Source organism: Aquarana catesbeiana, linkage group LG03 (genome assembly GCF_042186555.1).
Source record: "Aquarana catesbeiana isolate 2022-GZ linkage group LG03, ASM4218655v1, whole genome shotgun sequence".
Taxonomy (NCBI): Eukaryota; Metazoa; Chordata; class Amphibia; order Anura; family Ranidae; genus Aquarana; species Aquarana catesbeiana.
Window position 1 is genome coordinate 643,127,939 of NC_133326.1, and position 21,148 is coordinate 643,149,086.

Genomic DNA, 21,148 nt, shown 5'->3' on the forward strand with positions numbered 1-21,148 from the left:
CCACTAATGTAATAAAGTACAGGCCAATATCTCTAGTCAATGTAGACATAAAATGTTATGTGAAAATATTGGCGAATCGTCTCCTTCCTCTGTTACCCAATCATTTTTCCCTGGATCAGGTTGGCTTTGTTCCATGAAGAGAGGCCTGTGACAACACCATAAAAACATTAAACATCCATCATTGGCCTAAGTCAGACAACAAAGGATTCCTCTTGTCTATGGATGCCAGGAAGGTGTTTGATACAGTGGCCTGAGACTATATGATAGCAGTACTCACCTCCATAGGCCTAGGTGAGAAAATGCGTGATAGGATTCAAGATTTGTATTCCAACCCTTGTGTCAGGTTAAGGTCAATGGTCACCTATCAAACCCCTTTTCAATACGCAACAGCACCAGACAGGGGTGTCCGCTTTTTCCTATAATTTTTGTCTTATAGCTCGAGTTGTTCTTACGCAGTATCCATTCTAATTGGGGTATTAAGGGCATCAGGATTCAGGAGAAAGATTATAAAATAGTCGCTTAGGCCAACGACATGTTGCTTTTCCTCTCTGATCTTTTGACGCCCCTTCGTAACCTAGTTAAGGCTAAAAAACTTTTTCGATCCATCTCCCATTTGAAAATTAATTACACAAAATCGTATGCTGTTAACGTCGTCACATTACCACAGAAGGAGGTCTACCACTATCAACTCGCTTTTCTGTTCACTTGGAAATGTGACGTAATTGCATACCTGGGCATTCAACTCCTGTCTGACAAGCTGTATGTTAGAAATTTCTGCCCCTACTTAAAGTGGGATAATGTCGCTTTTGGACATGGAGTCAGTCATCCTGGCACACAGGGGCCATGCCTGTGATGACCGATGTGATCTTGAAGAAGATTATGAATGCTGCATATCTCTTCTGCAATAAATAGCCGGCTTGCTTACAAATGTTATAAATTTGCATTTAGTTCACCTTTAAGCCCACAAAACTGCCTGGCCCTCCACAGCCTAATTTCAGTTTGATATGTATATAGTGACTCCATACTAAGACTAAAATATGATAATTACAGTAGCCGAAAAGAAAAATTATGTTCTGATTTTTGAAAGAATGCATGAGCAATCTAAAGTGTGTTTTTTATATGTTTACCAGGGGAGTGTTCTTTCAATAAGTACTTACATACAACGATTGTTATGTTGGCTTGTATGTGGGCTCCTTTCTCTGCTCTCGTAATTAAATAACAGTGAGTACTGCAGATTGGCCTTTTGCTAAAACAAGTATTTCATTTTCCACCTCAATAGCGCTTCTCTTTTCTTGTAACTTACTTCTAATTAAACTTCAATCAACACACGAGGCATTCTCCATAGTGTGGCAGAGATAGTTTTCTTGAGAGAGAGCACACACAATTACAGCGCTGCATGGCTTTATCGCCAATCTCCTGTACATGGTGTCTGCAGAATTAGGGTAGACACGCTTGTACCGACGGCGCATGCGCGGAGTTTCGTTTTTGAGCTGAGTTTGTTTTTAAACGTCCTTGCAAGGAAAAGTTTTATGGATGCTGGTGTGGCGATTTTTAATAAAGGAAAGTCAAAACGCTCTATACTATTGGAGTTTCTTTCTTTCCCCTTGGATATCTGGGAGTGATTTTTTCCTGATTGGGTTGCTGTCTGGAGGCTTATGGAGACCGTTTGCTGATACACATCTACCACCCTGGAAGAGATTCATTCGTTTGTGAAGACAACACCACGAGCTGATGCTAATATGCCTCTGATCAGAGGCTGTTTGGTAAGCCTTTAATCTATACAAGGTGACGGGCGTACATCACGGTGACAGTCACAAATTTATTCCCACAACAAAGTCACTTCAATCCTCAATTTTTGATGGACACTTTTGTTTCTGTATTTTGAACTTCACTAAGAAATGTGCATGTGGTGGTATTAACCACACACATATCCCTATGGTGAAGCACTTCTTTTATATATTTGTGCATGATTTATTTTCATTGTTTATGGTTCACATATAATAGTTATTTATTTATTCATTAGCACCAATTTTGGGTTTTGCATATATCCAGCGCTGCACTTCTTTCTGTATCTATCTAGTAGTGCCCTTTATCAAGGTTATAGTGCTTAGCTGCAGGATATTCCTTCACAGGTTGTTTTATTGACTTAGTAATTATTTATACACCTAGCGCGAATTTTTTCTTTTATAAACAAGCCCACAAAACTGCCTGGCCCTCCACAGCCTAATTTCAGTTTGATATGTATATAGCGACTCCATACTAAGACTAAAATATGATAATTACAGTAGCCGAAAAGAAAAATTATGTTCTGACTTTTGAAAGAATGCATGAGCAATCTAAAGTGTGTTTTTTATATGTTTACCAGGGGAGTGTTCTTTCAATAAGTACTTACATACAACGATTGTTATGTTGGCTTGTATGTGGGCTCCTTTCTCTGCTCTCGTAATTAAATAACAGTGAGTACTGCAGATTGGCCTTTTGCTAAAACAAGTATTTCATTTTCCACCTCAATAGCGCTTCTCTTTTCTTGTAACTTACTTCTAATTAAACTTCAATCAACACACGAGGCATTCTCCATAGTGTGGCAGAGATAGCGTCCTTGAGAGAGAGCATACACAATTACAGCGCTGCATGGCTTTATCGCCAATCTCCTGTACATGGTGTCTGCAGAATTGCTGCTGGCACAGCGAGGGGCTGGAAGAAAAATCATCAGTTTACAGGGGAAGACTTGTAAAATGGGCAAAGCCATTTCTGTTTACTAAGCCCCTATCGTCATTACAGTAGCTAGATAAAATATCACAAAGATGAGGATTAGAACTGTAGAATTCACAAACCACTAAGTACACATTTGAAATAAATATATATCAACTGACATACCTGATTTATAATTCATCGTGTGATCTGGTTACCTATGACACACAGCACAGCTTAGCCCCCAGACCTCACATTTCTACACTGCATTTAACTAATACTGTTGGGTCATTGACATACACCCAGATGGCTATTTTTCCAATGAAGTATCATTACGACACTTACTCCATCCCAATGTTAGAGTCATAGTGCTATTCAATAAGTCCTTCCGTTCAATTAAAGGAAGCCATTATAAAGGCAAATTTAAAGTAGAAATATGACTATCACCAGGGCTTTTTTTCTCAGAGAATAGGTGCAGGAACTCAACCATGCCCGCCACACACACACATACCTGCCAAATGGCATCAAATAGTAGCTCTTCCCTCTGCATACAACCCCCTCCCTTCACTGTCCTCATCTTCTCCCCCCTCCTTAAAAGCTTCACCATCTGTCAAATGTCTTACCTTTGTTGCAATATTAAGCTGAAACACCTATCCGGCTATAGGACCTTCCAGCATACTATACTAGACTACAGTCACTTGCAAGGGAGATCATGCAGTAGGAGCATCAACAACTGGTCACCAGGGAAAAAATGGAGACCACAGAGGACGCACCCTCTCCTGCCTATGACTGCACTGAACCCTGGGCACCTGTTCTGTATCTCCCTTGTCCCTGTCAGGCAGTGGGATCTGTGCAGGAGATCTGACTTGTGGGAGCTACTGGCAGATGAGCTATCACTTGTAAACGCAGAAGCTGGACTTCAGTGTTACCAAGTGAGGTGGTGGAACTGAGTTCCCCCTAGTTTCTGCTGAAAAAAAGCCCTGACTATCACCAATTATGTGTGGTGCTAATTTCAAAGGTGCTCAATGTGCTCCAATACAATCGATAAATAACTAAACAAATTCATACAAGTATACAGTGCCTTGAAAAAGTATTCAAACCCCTTGAAATTTTCCACATTTTTGTCATGTTACAACCACATAATCGTGAAGTGGAAGGAAAATGATAAATGGTTTTCAATTTTTTTTACAAATAAATATGTGAAAAGTGTGGCGTGCATTTGTAATTAGCCCCCCTGAGTCAAAACTTTGTAGAACCTCCTTTCGCTCTAATTACAGCTGCAAGTTTTTTTGGGGATGTCTCTACCAGCTTTGCACATCTAGAGAGTGATATTTTTGCCCATTCTTCATTGCAAAATAGCTCAAGCTCTGTCAGATTGGATGGAGAGCGTCTGTGAACAGCAATTTTCAAGTCTTGTCACAGATTCTCAATTGGATTTAGGTCTGGACTTTGACTGTGCCATTCTAACACATGAATATGCTTTGATCAAACCATTCCATTGTAGCTCTGGCTGTGTGTTTAGGGTTGTTGTCCCGCTGGAAGGTGAACCTCTGCCCCAGTCTCAAGTATTTTGCAGACTCTAAAGCCCCATACACACGATCAGACTTTCCGATGGGAAATGTTAGATGGGAGGTTGTTGACGGACAATCTGTCCGTGTGTATGCTCCATCAGACAATTGTTGTCGGACTTTCCGCCTACAAATGTTGTATAGCATGTTCTCAAATTTTCCGCCAACAAATGTGTGCTGTCGTACTTTCCGATCGTGTGTACACAAGTCTGTCGGACAAAGGTCCAAAGTACAAACACGCATTCTCGGGAAGCGGTCGGTCTTCTAAAATAGAGTTCGTAATGGAGAATTAACATTCATGATGTGGCAAATTATGAAATCTCCAAATTCAGCGCACAATTCTCTTCTTCTAGTGGGATAATAATGAAGCTGCTTTGCTGGTGATACTGATGGAGTTATTGCATTCTAATTTTCAAAGGCTTTTTTTTTTTCTAGTGATATCAAGAATAATATTATTATGTTGTTTTTTTTTTTTTTTTAATTATTCGAGCAAGTTACCACAACACCATTATCCTGTTTTAAAGAACAAAGATACAACTATGTTGGTGTCCCTTGTCAATTTTACATTGTATTTTTTAAAATATAACTGTCTACTCCCAAACTGTCATTTGAAGTAAGGCCCCTTTCACACTGGGGCGGTTTGCAGGCGTTATTGCGCTAAAAATACCGCCTGCAAACCGCTCCTAAACAGCCTCCGCTGTTTGTTCAGTGTGAAAGCCCGAGGGCTATCACACTGAAGCGGTGCGCTGGCAGGACGGTAAAAAAAGTCCTGCGAGCTGCATCTTTGGAGCGGTGAAGGAGCGGTGTGTTCACCGCTCCTAAACCGCTCCTGCCCATTGAAATCAATGGGACAGCGCGGCTATACCGCGGCAATACCGCGGCTATAGCCGCGCTGTACGAGCGGTTTTAACCCTTTTTCGTCCGCCAGTGGGGGTTAAAACAGCACCGCTAGCGGCCGAATACAGCCGCAAAAACGACGGTAAAACAGCGCTAAAAATAGCGCTGTTTTACCGCCGACGCCCCCACCGCCCCAGTGTGAAAGGGGCCTAAAATTGTCCCTAGTATGTATGAATGTGAGTTAGGGACCTTAGATTGTAAGCCCCTTGAGGGTAGGGACTGATGTGAATGTACAATGTATATGTAAAAGCGCTGCGTAAATTGACGGCGCTATATAAGTACCTGAAATAAATCAAATAAATAAAACACATAGCCAAGTATTATTCTCCACAATTTTTTTATTGTGCATAAAAAAAAAAATAGGCATGCTATCCAGGGGCGGACTGACAACACTCGGGGCCCCCGGTCCAAATAAAGCAAGGGCCCCCTGTCAAACCCCGCCCATGACCCACCCCTGACCCCGCCCATGGCTCACCCCGCCCCTACATTTTGAACAAAGTACAATTTCTGCCTTTTTTTACTGGACCTGGAGGGGGGTCTCTCTAACAGTGTCCATTAGAGAGAGTCCCCCGCAGGTCCCATTAGAGACTACAAAGGGGAATAATGGGACCTGGAGGGGTCCTCTTTCTAACGAAGTGTACAGTGAACACCTTCATTCACTCTGGTCCTCAAGGGTCTACCTCCTTGTGCCATGACTCTCACCCCTGCCCCAACCTCTCACAAAGTAAAAATAAAATTGGCACTGTGTAGCACTCCTCTTACCTTAACTATTAGTACTGTAGCTGTGGCTGGCTCCCGCATCCTCTGTGACTGGCTCCTGTGGGTGGGTGGGTGGCTGGCTGGCACCCTACTGTGGCTGGCTAGCTGGCTCCCTGGTGTGGGGGGGTCACTGTGGGTGGCTGGCTGGCCCTGCTGTGGGTGGGTCTCCGTGGGTGGCTGGCTGGCACCCTGGCCCTGCTGTGGGTGGGTCAGAGTGGGTGGTTTGATGGCACCCTGGTCCTGCTGTGGGCGGCTGGGGGTGTCCTCTCCTCTTCCGCCGTTTCGGGCACTGTTTGCTGAGGCGAGGGAGGGACTTGGAGGGAGACTGCGGCCCCTATCCGGGACGGTAGAACTAGAGGGTTTGCAGCAGGCCCAGTGCGCAGCGGCGTGCAGCGCAATGGGTAATGATATTGTGTGCGGGTCTTCTCTGTTTCCATTTGAGAGCCTATGTTGGAAAGAGCCCCCCATCAATGCAGCCTCACCAGTGCCCATGAAAGCAGCCTCACCAGTGCATGGGGGTTAGAGAGGAGAGCTGCCGGATCACACAGAGCGGGTATCTCTTGCTGTGACACCTGGCGACCGCTGTCATCCAATGTCCCACCTCTTTTGATAGACATCACATGTCCCCTGGCATTGGACCAGTGTGATGTCTGTCAAAGGAGCCAGGGGGCCGGACATTGGATGACAGCGGTCGCCGGGTAAGCAGGAGATCCCCGATCTGTGTGATTAGAGAGCGCTCACCCTCCCCCTTACCATCCAAGCAGTGGCATCACTAGAGTTAGTGTCACCTGGTGTGGTAAAACATGGTGTCACACCCCCCCCCACCCCCGGGGCACTGAGCAGGCTAGTGCATCGGCGTGGCTCTCCTCCCAGCCTGCCACAGTAGATGGAGCCAGGATGGAAACAGGGTGGTGGATGGAGCCAGGATGGGAACGGGGGGTGGTGGATGGAGCTGGAGTGGAATGGCAGATGGTGGATGGAGCTGGAATGGGTTTGGGGGGTGGATGGATCTGGTATGGGATCGGGGGGTTAGATGGAGCCAGGATGGGAGCAGGGTGGTGGATGGCACTGGGATGGAATCGGGGGGTGAGGGAGGATGGAGCTAGGATGAGATCTGTGATTTGGGAGGGGGGGGTAAAGGATGATATGTGCCACGGGATGCTTTTCAAGAGGGGGGTAAGAAGGGCCTGGGCAGGTAACACTTGTGCTGCCAGGAGTGATTCTAGGGAGGGGAAAGGGGGTGGGGGATAGGATATGTGCTAGGTGGTGTTTTGAGAGGGGAGAGGAATTGTGCTGGGGGGGGTCAAACTTCAAATCTGCCCCCCTCCTTCTAATACAAGTCCTCTCTAACCAAAACCCCCCCCCCCCTTTCCTGTACACAACTCCCCCTTCCACATAAGGGATATCGGAAGTGAAAAAGGGAGCCGTGGTGCCCAGTGTCAATCCGACTCCAAGCCTGGTGTCACCCGTGCTCCCCCCCCCCTTCCAATAGCGACAGAGCTCTTATGGCAGGTGTCCTTCCTCCCCCGCTCTTGCTCCCGGCTGTGTGCGTGAATGTAAGAGCCGAGGAGGAGGCTGTTTGTCAATGTCTCTACTCTCTGCCTCACTCCCTCGTCCCTCCTCCCCCATTCTCCCTCACATCGCGTGCAGCTGAGGGATATCAGAAGGGAAAAAGGGAGCCGCGGTGCCCAGTGTCAATCCGACTCTGAGCCTGGTGTCACCCGTGGTCGCCCCCCCCCCCCTTCAATAGCGACGCCAGCAGCGCCGGGGCCCGGGTGAGCCCGAAACGATGGTCGCAGGGGCCCGCGGGAGCACTGACAGTTTCAGCAGGTGGCGCTGGCGGGCCCCTTTCAGGGGCCGGGCCCTCGGTCCGCGGCCGAACTGACCGACTGGTCAGTCCGCCCCTGATGCTATCTGCCAATAGAACTTAACCAAAAAGTGCATTTTATGCATCCAATAATATAGAAAATTTACCAAATCATTATTCAACCAAAAAAATAATGTCAAAGCAATAACTCCAAGGTCAATACACGTTATCTCCTCTGATTCCGCAACATGTCTGGTTGACGAACGGCCGTTCAGAAATGAACTGAATAGCACGAAATGAAAAGCATGAAAAGAAAAGCGCGAATCAACACTCATCAAACTTCTACTAACAAGAAATTAGCAGACGGAGCCCAAAGAGTGGCACTTAAGAGCTGAAAAACCACGTAGTACGTCTCGTACGTCACTACGTTCGTAATTGTTGGCCAACAATTGTGTGGCCATGTGTATGCAAGACAAATTTGGGCCAACACCCTTCGGACAAAATTCCACGGTTTTGCTGGCGGAAAGTCCGATTGTGTGTACGAGGTTTTCTTCTAAGATTGCCCTGTATTTGGCTCCATCCATCTCCCCATCAACTCTGACCAGCTTCACTGTCCCTGCTGTAGAAAAGCATCCCCACAACTTGATACTGCCACCAACATGTTTCACAGTGTGGTTGGTGTGTTTAGGGTGATGTGTAGTGTTAGTTTTCCGACACACATAGCGTTTAGCTTTTAGGCCAAAAAGTTCAATGTTGGTTTCATCTGACCAGAGCACCTTCTTCCACATGTTTGCTGTGTCCTCCACATGGCTTCTCACAAACTGCAAATGGGACTTCTTATGGCTTTCTTTCAACAATGACTTTCTTCTTGCCACTCTTCCATAAAGGCCAGATTTGTGGAGTGCACGACTAATAGTTGTCCTGTGGACAGATTCTCCCACCTGAGCTGTGGATCTCTGCAGATCCTCCAGGGTTACCATGGGCCTCTTGGCTGGTTATCTGATTAATGCTCTCCTTGCCCGGTCTGTCAGTTTAGGTGGACGGCCATGTCTTGGTAGGTTTGCAGTTGTGCCATACTCTTTCCATTTTTGGATGATGAATTAAACTGTGCTATGTGAGATGTTCAAAGCTTGGCATACTTTCTTTATAACCTAACCCGGCTTTAAACTTCTCCACAACTTTATCCCTGACCTGTCTGGTGTGTTCCTTGGCCTTCATGATGCTGTTTGTTCACTAAGGTTCTCTAACAAACCTCTGGGGGCTTCACAGAACAGCTGTATTTATACTGAGATGAATGTATACTCAGGTGCACTCTATTTACTAATTAGGTGATTTCTGCAGGCAATTGGTTCCACTAGATTTTAGTTAGAGGTATCATAGTAAAGGGGGCTGAATACAAATACACACTTTTCACATATTTATTTGTAAAATTTTTTGAAAACCATTTATCATTTTCCTTCCACTTCACAATTATGTGCCACTTTGTGTTGGCCTAGCACATAAAATCCCAATAAAATACATTTACATTATTGGTTGGAAAATGTGGAAAATGTCAAGGGGTATGAATACTTTTTTAAGACACTGTATATCTCAAAATAAAGTGCTGCGTGCTTCAAATGCAAATACACTATATTGTCAAAAGTATTGTGACAACTGCCTTTACATGCCCATGAACTTTAATGGCATCCTAGTCTTATTCTGTAGGGTTCAATATTGAGCATGGTTGTTAGTTCACCTTTTCATTTTCTGAAAAGGTGAACTTACACTTTGAATATAAGTGTATCTGAATTTACAGTTCTCTTTTAGCCCCCTGCAAAGTTCCACAGCTACTCATTGATCCAATGAAGTCCACTTAATGCAGATTTCTGTGATAGGAAACACTTGGGCAATTAGAGAGGAGCACCCAGAAAAATGTCTCACTTGATGATTTTTAAAATTATTAATTGAAGATAAAAGTATACAAGTGGAACCAACACGTTTCAAGGGAATTTCCTCCCCCTTCTTCGGGGCTAGTATGTGGAAAGAAAGATACATGGTAAAAAAAAATCCATAGCCGGTCTATAGGGTGTGTACGAAGTGCAAAGCAAAAATCTGTGTTATATAAAGTTTCTAGAGGGTAATCCTCGTTTGGTCTCTATAAACATATGCACACATTAAACTTTAAATAATAAAAGACGAAAAACTATAAATAAAAACAAAACCAACAAAAAAATGTGTCTACATGTAATACGTAAATGATAAGTCATCAGTAATGAGTAATAAAAATGATGTATGTGTATACTAGGTAATAATAAAAAATGTCTGAACCAATTATAGATCACAAAAAATATGCATGACAGCACTGAATCTGCTGCTGAAACCCTCCCACTCTGAGCTACAGTGTCTGGGAGGGGGCGCATATGAGACATAAATGAAGTCTGGGAAGGTAAAGCAGGGTTTTGTTTGCTTTAGAAGGTTTTTGCATTCCCTTCTCTATAGTAAGTGGATTAGGTACTTGCTTAGCATTCACTGTACTGTAAGTATCTGTACTAGCTGTGTTCAAAAATACATTTAAAGTGGTTGTAAACCCTTAGGTGATACACGGAGATTAAACATATCCTCCTACATAAGTTATATCAGTTTAACTGCAGCCCTCACTTAGTTCTCTTCAGCCTTCTAAATAACTCACTCACTCATTCACTGCACATTATAGAGCAGGGAGCTGAGTGTAATCTGAGACCTGGGAGGAGGGAAAGGACACACCCCTCTACATAGTGTCATAGGGATACATGCATAGCTGAGGCTGTCATTCACTTGCTGTGTACTGGAGATAGGGTTGGGCTGTCTTCCAAGGATCTGTAGTATCAGGAGAGCCTGTTAGGGGGGACTAATGCAGATAGCTGAGGGAGGAGAGAGGAGACTGAAATCACATTTGATGCACTTGGATTGAGGCTCGCAGACACTTTAGAGCAGTGGTCATCAAACTGCGGCCCAGTGGCCGAATGCATCCCTGTGCTTGCCTTTATCCAGCCCTTGGGGCACAATTGACACCAACAATGGGGCATAATTCCTGCTATTGACATCAACAATGGAGCATTATTTCTCCCACTGACACCAATATTGGGGCTCCATTTTTCCCACTGACACCAATGACAAGACACCATTCCTCCTCCTAATACCAAAGATGGGGCACTGTTTACTCCCACTGATGCCAGGACAATTTCTACTCTCATTAGCAACAGTCTGGCCCCCCTAAAGTCTGAAGGACAGTAAACTGGCCCTCTGTTTAGAATGGTTGAAGACCCCTGCTAAAGAGAGATACATTCTGTTCATGTTTTATTTCAGAGGGTTATAACCACTTTAATCTTATTTGATGTGTATAACTGTTGTAAATACAGATCAGCTCGGAGTCCAGCTTTATTCAGACTGACAATTGTGCTGAGGTCTAGAGGAATAGATCTGGCTCAAGGCATTCGATCTTCATTTTAAATGCGTTTGGAATGTTTTTGTTAGAGTCAAATATACTTTTATTATACATAACAGAATAGAAGAACATAGTTGATTACCAAATGTTCATTACAGGAAATTGTACAATATAATTCATGTATCCAGTGCATGTCGAAACATAGGCTTAGGCGAAGTACCGTTGTGTAGGTAGCTTGTATTATTAAGAGGCTAAAACCTTACGTCTCAAAGTAGAGTGTGTTGGAGTTGGGAAATAGAACATTCCGATTTGGGGGGAGGAAGCGTGAAAGCAGAAAGAAGAAGAAGGAGGAAAAAGGGGGAGAGAGAAAAAAAAGGGGGGAAAAGTTCAGACATAGAGCAAGAGGAGGGAGAATCAGAATTGGATTGAGCAAACCTTGGGGGAACAAACCTGTGTAATGGAATCAGGGAGTGTTTCCATGTTAGCCAGGGGGTGTTAGCATCTTTTTCAGAGAGTCTTAGGTAGAAAATCATGGAGTCTTCCTGGGATTACATGAAGAGACAGAAGGATTTGAGACAGCCTATATCCACAGAAGATCTGTGGTTAGTTCTCCAAGATGTTTGGAACAACCTACCTGCCAAGTTCCTTTAAAAACTGTGTGCAAGTGTACCTAGAAGGGTTGATGCTGTTTTGAAGGCAAAGGGTGGTCACCCAAATATTGATTTGATTTGGATTTCTCTTCTATTCATTTACTTTGTATTTTGTTAATTGATAAAAATATTATAACTATTAACACTTCTATTTCTATAATTTTTTTTAATTTACAACATTTTTTTTACACTTGCCTAAAAATTTTGCACAGTATTGTATATGTATATATTTTATATAAGATCATTAAAATTACAGCATTTCTTATGTGACAATGGATATCCTGCTTTGGCTTACCTAAAGAGAGAGCACAGCACAGGTGAAAAGTCTTGAAGTCTCTCTGATCTCACTATTCTGTTTTTTTCTCCAGCAACAGAAACCAAAAGATGAATCGGGCCGGTACAGCAGATCCTACACATCGTCCAGCACGCTGGGTGCAGATCTCCGCAGGGGGCGGAGGCGGCCCTCTTCCACCCTCCAGGTGCCACCCTGGAGACCAGGTGAGAGAGCCCGCTCCCCCGACTATTCGAGCATGACAAGACCCACCACTCTTCCCCTGCGCATCCCTCCTCGGATCTCCATAACGCATGCCGATTCCGACAGGTAGGAGACTGCAACTGAGACATATTTTGAGATTGAACATCTAACTGTTGCTTTCTGAATGAATCAATTAGGCTTTAGTCATAAAACAATCAAGGTAGACTGGGTTTAGTGCAGATTCATCAGAATCTGTCAAAAAGGATTTCCAGTTTAAATCAAAATACTAAGGGGTGTATGTATGAAATATATTGCTTAGCTGGCCAGTGAAATTACTGGTACATTTATTTTGTGCACATGGAGCAAAAGCAAATGTTCTTTTTCTACTTCCTCTACAGGTCAAATGTTATTCTTTCATAAACAATACAGTGATTTTGGGAAAAAATAGCATATGATGACTAGATGTAGCGGGGGATCATAGGACATAAATTCTTATTTCAACCCTAAGCTTGTCTGTTTCTCCCTAATAATTTAGGTTTCTAAGGATGCAAAGTTTTTATTGTATTTTTGTCTTTTGAATGAACTTATTGGATGAACAACCTAACTATTTACTATATAAGCTAGAATTCAAAGTACCAGACAAGACAACAGCAGCAATATTCCTTGCATTTAAAGTGAACCTATAGTGTGTTTAGTATACACTATAAGAGATCTCCTCTGGACCATACACAACCCTGATAGATCTCTGCTATAACAAGTGTCTTTTTATTAGGAAACACGATTGTGAGGGAACCGCTTGACACCCCAATTAGGTGCCTCCGCCAAACAGTGCCTCCTGCCCTTCAAACCGTTCCAGCAGACCGAGAACTAATACCAGCCCTGTTACTCCAAGCATCAAAAACAGACAAGATGTTGAGATAAACTCCAAAGGAATGACTGTTTATTGAACAGAAATATAGGTTTTTATACACTTCAAAAGTAGGTGAGTCACCACATGAACAATAAAACCAAATATTTACCCAGAATATCACACAATGGTTTGGATAACGAGCTAAAGTTGACACAAGGCTAATCCCATCATAATAACTTACAAGAGTTTAGCCATAATAGCCAACAGACAGAAACAATAGGTGACTAAATTAATGGGAATACACTCCTAGGAGGCACACACTTAATAAATACATAGCACCTTAATAAACATATTATTGTAGATTGGACATTAAATTAATGGGAAAAAAGTTGGGTAAAAATTTAAATTTAAGTAAGACACCTTTGGATAAAGTGATTTGGGTACCACAAAAGTATCGTAACTTTTCTAAAGACCCTAGTTTATTAACATTGAATACAATTAGAATTTGGGATGCAATTCACACACAAGCAAAACGGGAATATAATTTACCATTAATACCTCTCATGGGAGCATATTCTTTTTTACCAGGGAAAGAAGCACTATTTAGAGAATGGGTAAAAGATAGACATGTGCGATTAGTTTCGTATGAATCGAAAATTCAGGAGGATCCGAAATACGAATTGCTACTGTATGCTTCCAAATTTTGTATGAAATACATAATTTCGTTTACGAATTTCGGATCCAAATTCCGTTACAACGGAAACGAGAATGTTCGTTAATTACGATTATTCGTTATGATGAAGTTAAAAAACCCAGGAAGTCAGCACAGCACAGGGATGCTGGGAGCCCCTCATAATGATAAATACATCATAACGAACATTCGTAATTGTTACAAAAAGTTAACGAACCTAAAAGTTAAAAACTCAGGAAGTCAGCACAGCACAGGGATGGTGGGAGCCCCTCATAATGATAAATGCATCATAACGAACATTCGTAATTGTTACAAAAAGTTAACGAACCTAAAAGTTAAAAACTCAGGAAGTCAGCACAGCACAGGGATGGTGGGAGCCTCTCATAATGATAAATGCATCATAACGAACATTTGTAGTTGTTACGAAAAGTTAACGAACCTAACAAAAATTCGTATTTCATACTAATCCAAATTGAATTTCGGACACGAATTACGAAATATGAATCAATTCTAATACAAAACGGAACGAAATTAAACAAATTTATTGACGGCGCACATGTCTAGTAAAAGATAAAAAAAGCACAAATGAAGAATGTTATGAAAGGTAGAGAAATATGCACAATTCAAGGAATTAAGGTACAAAGGGGATCTAGTGTTGCTTTATGAATGGCGATATTATCAGTTAAAGCATTTCATTAGGATATTACCACAAACAAAAAGATCAGGGGAAAACTTATTATCATTTGAAAAAATTGTTCAATGCACAGGTGGTACCAAAGCATTGCATTTTCCAGGTCTATAAGATCCTTACAACAAAGGCTGAGCCTGAAATCCCACCTTTTGTGGAAAAATGTGAAGGGGAACTTGGTGCTACCTGGAGTGAGGAAGAGAAAGAAAATATTGAAAATTGCAGGGGGTCTAGCAAAAGATATAAGCACGATAAAAAATGAATAATAAATGCTTATCAAGATGATATATAACACCTACCAAGGCACATAAATATAAACCGGAGAAACCATTATTTTGTTGGAGAGATTGTGGAGGAAGAGGAACAATAACTAGTGTCAGTGGTGGCAGTGTCCAAAAATATAAGAAATCGGTGATACCTCACCTAATAAATGCAGCAAAAGATTTGATTCCAAAACATTGGCAATCTGCAGAGAGCCCAAAGATAAGAGACTGGGTTAAACGGGTGGAGTTCATCTACAACAGTGGTTCTCAACCTGGGGTTCGAATTACTATTTGCCAGGGGTCACCAGATCCTGGGCTGTTCCTGAATCCCGCACCGCTCTCCCAGCCTTTCTGCGGCCTCCCAGCTGGGCTGTTCCTGGAGCCCGTGGCCGCCCACTCAGCCTCTTCACAGCCGCCCATTCAGTTCACGGCATGGCTGGGGGGTAGAGACTAGAGGTCAGCTGACTGGTGAGGAATGTGAAGTGGGAGGGGTTGGAGGAGACCCTATCTCCTGATTTTGGCATAGGTGTCACTGCTGCGAGACATCACAGAGCTGGAGACACAGTGAAGCCAGAGATTCAGTGAGTAACACTATCTGTGATTAGAGTTGCCATTAAAAGTCCCCACTACAGTTCTCAGTTCAGCAGATGACCTTAATCAAGAGCAACTAACTAAACTGATCAGAACTCTGATCCCACCCCCACTGTACTGCTACTCATCCCATTTCCCCCACCCCCCATCAAGGAGTAAGAAAATAAATAAAAATAGAGAATACATGCAAGGGAGAGGAAAAGAGGGGGATGAACAAAGAAAAAAGGAGAGAAAGAATAAGAGAAAAAAACTAAAAAGACGGCTAGAGAGTGGGATGGGGAAAAATAACAAGAAATTAGGATAGAGAGAGATAAAAGGGAAAGAAAGTTGAACAAAGAGAGAGTGGTACATCCTAAAATGTACCATAAGGGGTTTAATACCGTACAAGTGGAAGGGACTCGGGGAGCACTAAATGTCCATGGGTTAGGGGTGCAAATTACTTGTCTTGCTTTGGGTGGTGATGACAACCCATGCTACAAAAATAATTTTACTGTTAGGGGTCCCCGCAACTTGGGAAATTTTATCAAGGGGTCACGGCACTAGAAAGGTTGAGAACCACTGATCTACAATATGGAAGAACTGTATCATTATGGAGAGGATAAAATAGGAAAATGTGTTAAATGTAATGGAGGAGTTGGATAGAGTTCCAGAGCACAAGTCTGTGATAAGTGGTAATCTGAGAGGAGAAGCGGGGGGCGTAGAAGAAAAGAAAATAAGTATATTATATGTTAAAGGAGAAAGAGGGATAAATGCAGAGGGGAGGGGAGAGAGGGAAAAAGGGCAGATTGTGAATTGTGAATAAAGTATTTATATTTTGTATAATCCGAAAATGTATTAAAAAAAAAAAAAAAAACGGTTGTTGTATTTTGAGACTTTAAATGAGGTAGTGACCTAATTAGGTCACATACCTCCATCTCTGTTTATGGCGAGAAAAAGGGGGGAAAGGACAAAAAAAAAAAAACACAGGTTATAGCAGGAGACCCCCAGCACCAGGTTGCTATAGCTAATTATATTAACATCCGCTCTGAGTCTCACAGTATGAAGCAGTCAGTGCTGGTTCAGTCTGTGTTTTTTGGTGAAACATGGACTTGAATACAAAGCAAGACCACTCCAAGTGTCCCCCGGGCGCACACCTCCCAAAGAGTAGTGTTCCCCTAAAAGCCAGGGCCCATAGTTAGTAGGTGGGAGGCCTGCCCCTAGTCCCCTCCAAAAGCCTTTGTCCAAGTTTTGTCTGTCACAACGATGACACCTAAATGTCTAAAAAATCTTGTTTCTTAACATGACAAATCTAAAACTGTACACAGGCATCCATATTTGCTCAATAGATAACACATACCCCAATGGAAGTAGTGCCAGACCAAATGATAAAATGTATTTATTGGTTTACACAAAAAAAATACCTAAGGCGTTTTACGGAAAGCGCCAGAAAACACTTCTCCTTTATCAATGGTACAGTTAAAATAAGAAACTTAAACGGATTCCCTCCATGGTTCCTTACCTGTGCTTCCCTCCCCCGCCTGAATAACTTGCTCTCCTCTCCTCTACTACCCCCCCCCCCCCATGCTCCCTAAAGCCCTGTACACACGATCAGATTTTCTGAGGGGAAATGTGTGATGACAGACCGTTGGCGGAAAATCCGATCGTGTGTACGCTCCATCGGACAATTGTTGTCGGACAAATGTTGGCTAGCATGTCTTCAAATTTTCCGCCAACAAATGTGTGTTGTCGGACTTTCCGAGCGTGTGTACAAAAGTCCATCGGACAAAAGTCCAAAGTACAAACACGCATGCTCGGAAGCAAGGATGAGCCGGAAGCGGTTGGTCTTGTAAACTAGTGTTCGTAATGGAGAATTAACATTCGTGACGTGGCAAATTATGAAATCTCCAAATGCAGCGCACAATTCTCTTCTTCTTTAATGGGATAACAATGAAGCTGCTTTGCTGGTGATACTGATGGAGTTATTGCAAACAAATTTCCAAAGGCTGTTTTTTTATATTGATATCAAGACTAATATTATTATGTTTTGTTTTGTTTTTTTATTTGTGCAAGTTACCACAACACTATTATCCCGTAGTTTTTAAGAACAAAGATACAACTATGTTGGTGTCCCTTGTCAATTTTACATTGTATTTTTTTAAAATGTAACTGCCTACTCCCAAACTGGCATTTGAAGTAAAACACATAGCCAAGTATTATTCTCCACAATTTTTTTTATTGTGCATTAAAAATATAAAAAAAAAATAAAATTAGACATGCTATCTGCCAATAGAACTTAACCAAAAAGTGCAATCTATGCATCCAAAAATATAGAAAATATACCAAATCAAATCATTATTCAACCAAAAAATAATGTCAAAGTAATAACTCCAAGGCCAATAATAAATAACACGTTATCTCCTCCGATTCCGCAACATGTCTGTTTGACGAACGGCCGTTCAGGAATGAACTGAAAAGCGCGGACTGAAAAGCGCGGACTGAAAAACGCAAAAAAGAAAAGCGTGAATCAACACTCACGAAACTTCCACTAACATGAAATTAGCAGAAGGAGCCCAAAGGGTGGCGCTAAAGAGCTGAAAAACCCCTAGTACGTCTAGTACGTCACTACGTTCGTAAATGTTGGCCAACATTTGTGTGACCGTGTGTATGCAAGACATGTTCGAGCCAACACCCTTCGGACAAAATTCCACGGTTTTGTTGTCGGAAAGTCCGATGGTCTGTACGGGGCTTTACCCCCTCTTATGCCCTGTACACACAATCTGACTTTCCGACGGGAAATGTTGGATGTGAGCTTGTTGTCGGAAAGTCTGACCGTGTGTATGCTCCATCTAACATTTGCTGTCGGAATTTCCGCAGGCTCTCAAACAAAACTTGTTGTCGGAAAGTCCGATCGTGTGTACACAAGTCCGTCACACAAAAGTTTACGCATGCTCTGAATCAAGCAGAAGGAGCCGCACTGGCTATTGAACTTCCTTTTTATCGACTCATCATACCTGTTGTACGTCACCGCGTTCTCACGTTCGGAATTTTTGGCCAACATTTGTGTGACCGTGTGTATGCAAGACAAGTTTGAGCCAACATCCTTCGGAAAAAAATCCACGGTTTTGTTGTCGGAAAATCCGATCGTGTGTACGGGGCATTAGTTTACTCTGCTCCCGCTGTTGTACTTTCCATACTCTACTCTGCTCCTTTCTTGTTTGAATTGCCACCCAGTTCAATTAACTTTTGCACATTCAGGTGCACTGACCTACCTATGAACTACTGGCTGTATGACATGGGCCTCAGCCGGTTACGCATACTATTTTCCTTTTTTTTTTTTTACCTCTAAACATTAGCCCCTCTGAGCTTAACCTATGTTCTTGAGCCACCATTGTCTCCAGCTGCTCATGTTCTCTTTCCTAGACCCGAGTGGCATAGTCACCAGATCATTGCACATTGTTGGCTATCTTTGTACCTCTTTGCAGACTGATATTCTGTACTTTGATATTCCCAATACTGTGTACCTTGTGACTCAATAAACAAGTTGAACAAGAAACTTGAATGGACTCAGAATAGGACTTTCTTATGTGAATCTATGTATGGAAGTTATTTGCTGGACTAGTAGAGTTACTAGCGTAACCCCACCATGTGTAGAGTAATTCTACACATGGTGGGGTTGATTTACTACAGGAGTAGACATGTTTGCTTTTAGAATAATTTTCATTCATCTTACCTAATTAGGTGAAACTAAGTAAAAATGTATTTTGCAAAAAGTACTCAATTATGTGCAAGGAAAAAATTATTTTTGCCCACACATGGCTGAGGGATTGATGTTGGCAAGTTTAGTTAATTCACTGAGCTAATGAAATGTTCTCTTTGCAAAGTGAATGTTCATTTAGCTTAGTAAATGAGGTAATGTACTGACTTCAGTCATCAAATCTTTGCAAGCAAAAAGCCTGTTTTCTGGCGCCAGTATGGCAGCATACCCTCAAATGTATGACGCCAAGTATTGGATACAGTACACCTTTGTGTACACCTTTGTGTTTTTCTGGCTCCAATACGGAAGCATACATTAGAGCTACACGATTAACCGATTCTTCCCCCTCGCAATCTTAACAAAGCATTTTCCCGATTCTATGCAGAGTTCTCTGCTCACAGCTGACAGCTGTCTTAAAAAAACCCCCCAAAAAACAAAAAAACAGGCGGCCTGCCAAGTTTATGACAACATCGCTTAGTGCGGGTTCACACAGGGGTGGCATCAAAGTTGTCCAACTCTGAAGCCGCCCCGTACAGCGCAACTTCAGCACGGCTTGCAAAACGACTTCTGTTTAGAAGTCAATGCAATCCGCTCCGAAGTTGCCCCAAAGTTGTACAGGAACCTTTTTCTAAGTCGGAGCGACTTGAGTCGCTCCTATTAGAACGTTTCCATTGCAATGCATGGAGCGCAACTTGTCAGGCGGCTAAGTCACCTCACAGGTCACCCCTGTGTGAACTGTCACTAAGACGGAAATAAGGAGAAACATTGTAACACTTTGTCCTTTTAGATCAAAGAAATGAACTTCAGTTTATAAATGAGGGAAATTTAACCACTTAAAGTCTAATGCCCTGTACACACGGACATTGATCGGACATTCCGACAACAAAATCCATGGATTTTTTCTGACGGATGACGTAAAACACGTACGTCGGGACTATAAACGGGGCAGTAGCCAATAGCTTTCATCTCTTAATTTATTCTGAGCATGCGTGGCACTTTGTGCGTCGGATTTGTGTACACACGATCGGAATTTCCGACAATCGATTTTGTTGTCGGAAAATTTTATATCCTGCTCTCAAACTTTGTGTGTCGGAAATTCCGCTGGAAAATGTGTGATGGAACCTACACACGGTCGGAATTTCCGACAACAAGGTCCTATCACACATTTTCCGTCGGAAAATCCGACCGCGTGTACAGGGCATAAGACCCCTTTCACACTGGAGCGGCGGGTCCGTTAGCAATAAAGTCTTAGCGGCGCTTTACCGTAGTTTTAGTGGCGCTTTTCAGCCGCTAGCAGGGCGTTTTTAACCCCCCGCTAGCGGCTGAAGAAAGAGTTAAAACCGCGCGTGCTATGGCTGTGCTTCGCCACCTGCTTCAGAAACGCTGCCCATTCATTTCAATGGGTAGGGGCGGTGTAGAAGCGCTGTATACAGCGCTCCTACACCGCCCCAAAGATGCTGCTTTCAGGATTTTTTTTCCCGTTCCACAAGCACACAACCCCAGTGTGAAAGCACTCATGAGAACCAGTTTTCAGGCACTATTTATAGTGTTAAAACGCCTGAAAACTGCCTCAGTGTGAAATGGGTCTTAACCTTTGTTAACCTTGTTTACAAGTTCAAATCTGTATTTTTTGCTAGAAATTTTCTTAGAACCCTCAAACATTATATATATTTTTTTAGCAGAGACCCTACAGAATAAAATGGTGGTTGTTGCAATATTTTATGTCACACTGTATTTGTGCAGCGACCTTTCAAACCTAATTTTTTGGGAAAAAACACACTTTAATGAATTAATAAAAAACTAAACAGTAAAGTTATCCCAATTTTTTTGTACAATGTGAAAGATGATGTTACGCCGCGAGAATTGTGAGAGAATCGTATCTAAGTATAAAAATCATGATTCTCATTTTGGCCAGAATCGTGCAGCTCTAGCAATACGTGTGATTAGAGATGCACCGAAATTTCGGAGGCCAAAACATAGTGGGCAAAAATGGTGTTTTTGGCATTGTGCTGATAAGAGAAAAAGGTGTTGATAATGGCGCAGAAAACACACGCGATTTTGCAGCGACGTTGTTGCGATTTT

At 42.6% G+C, this 21,148-nt stretch overlaps 1 long non-coding RNA gene across 1 annotated transcript in view; it reads left to right on the forward strand.

Moving 5' to 3' along the window:
• Positions 1 to 12,630, forward strand: part of LOC141133289 (uncharacterized) — a 375,137-nt gene extending 362,507 nt beyond the window's left edge. The window contains exon 3 of the long non-coding RNA XR_012243040.1: positions 12,144 to 12,630. This is a non-coding gene — a long non-coding RNA (uncharacterized lncRNA). The remainder of the gene's footprint in view (positions 1 to 12,143) is intronic.
• The last annotated feature ends 8,518 nt before the right edge of the window (positions 12,631 to 21,148 follow it).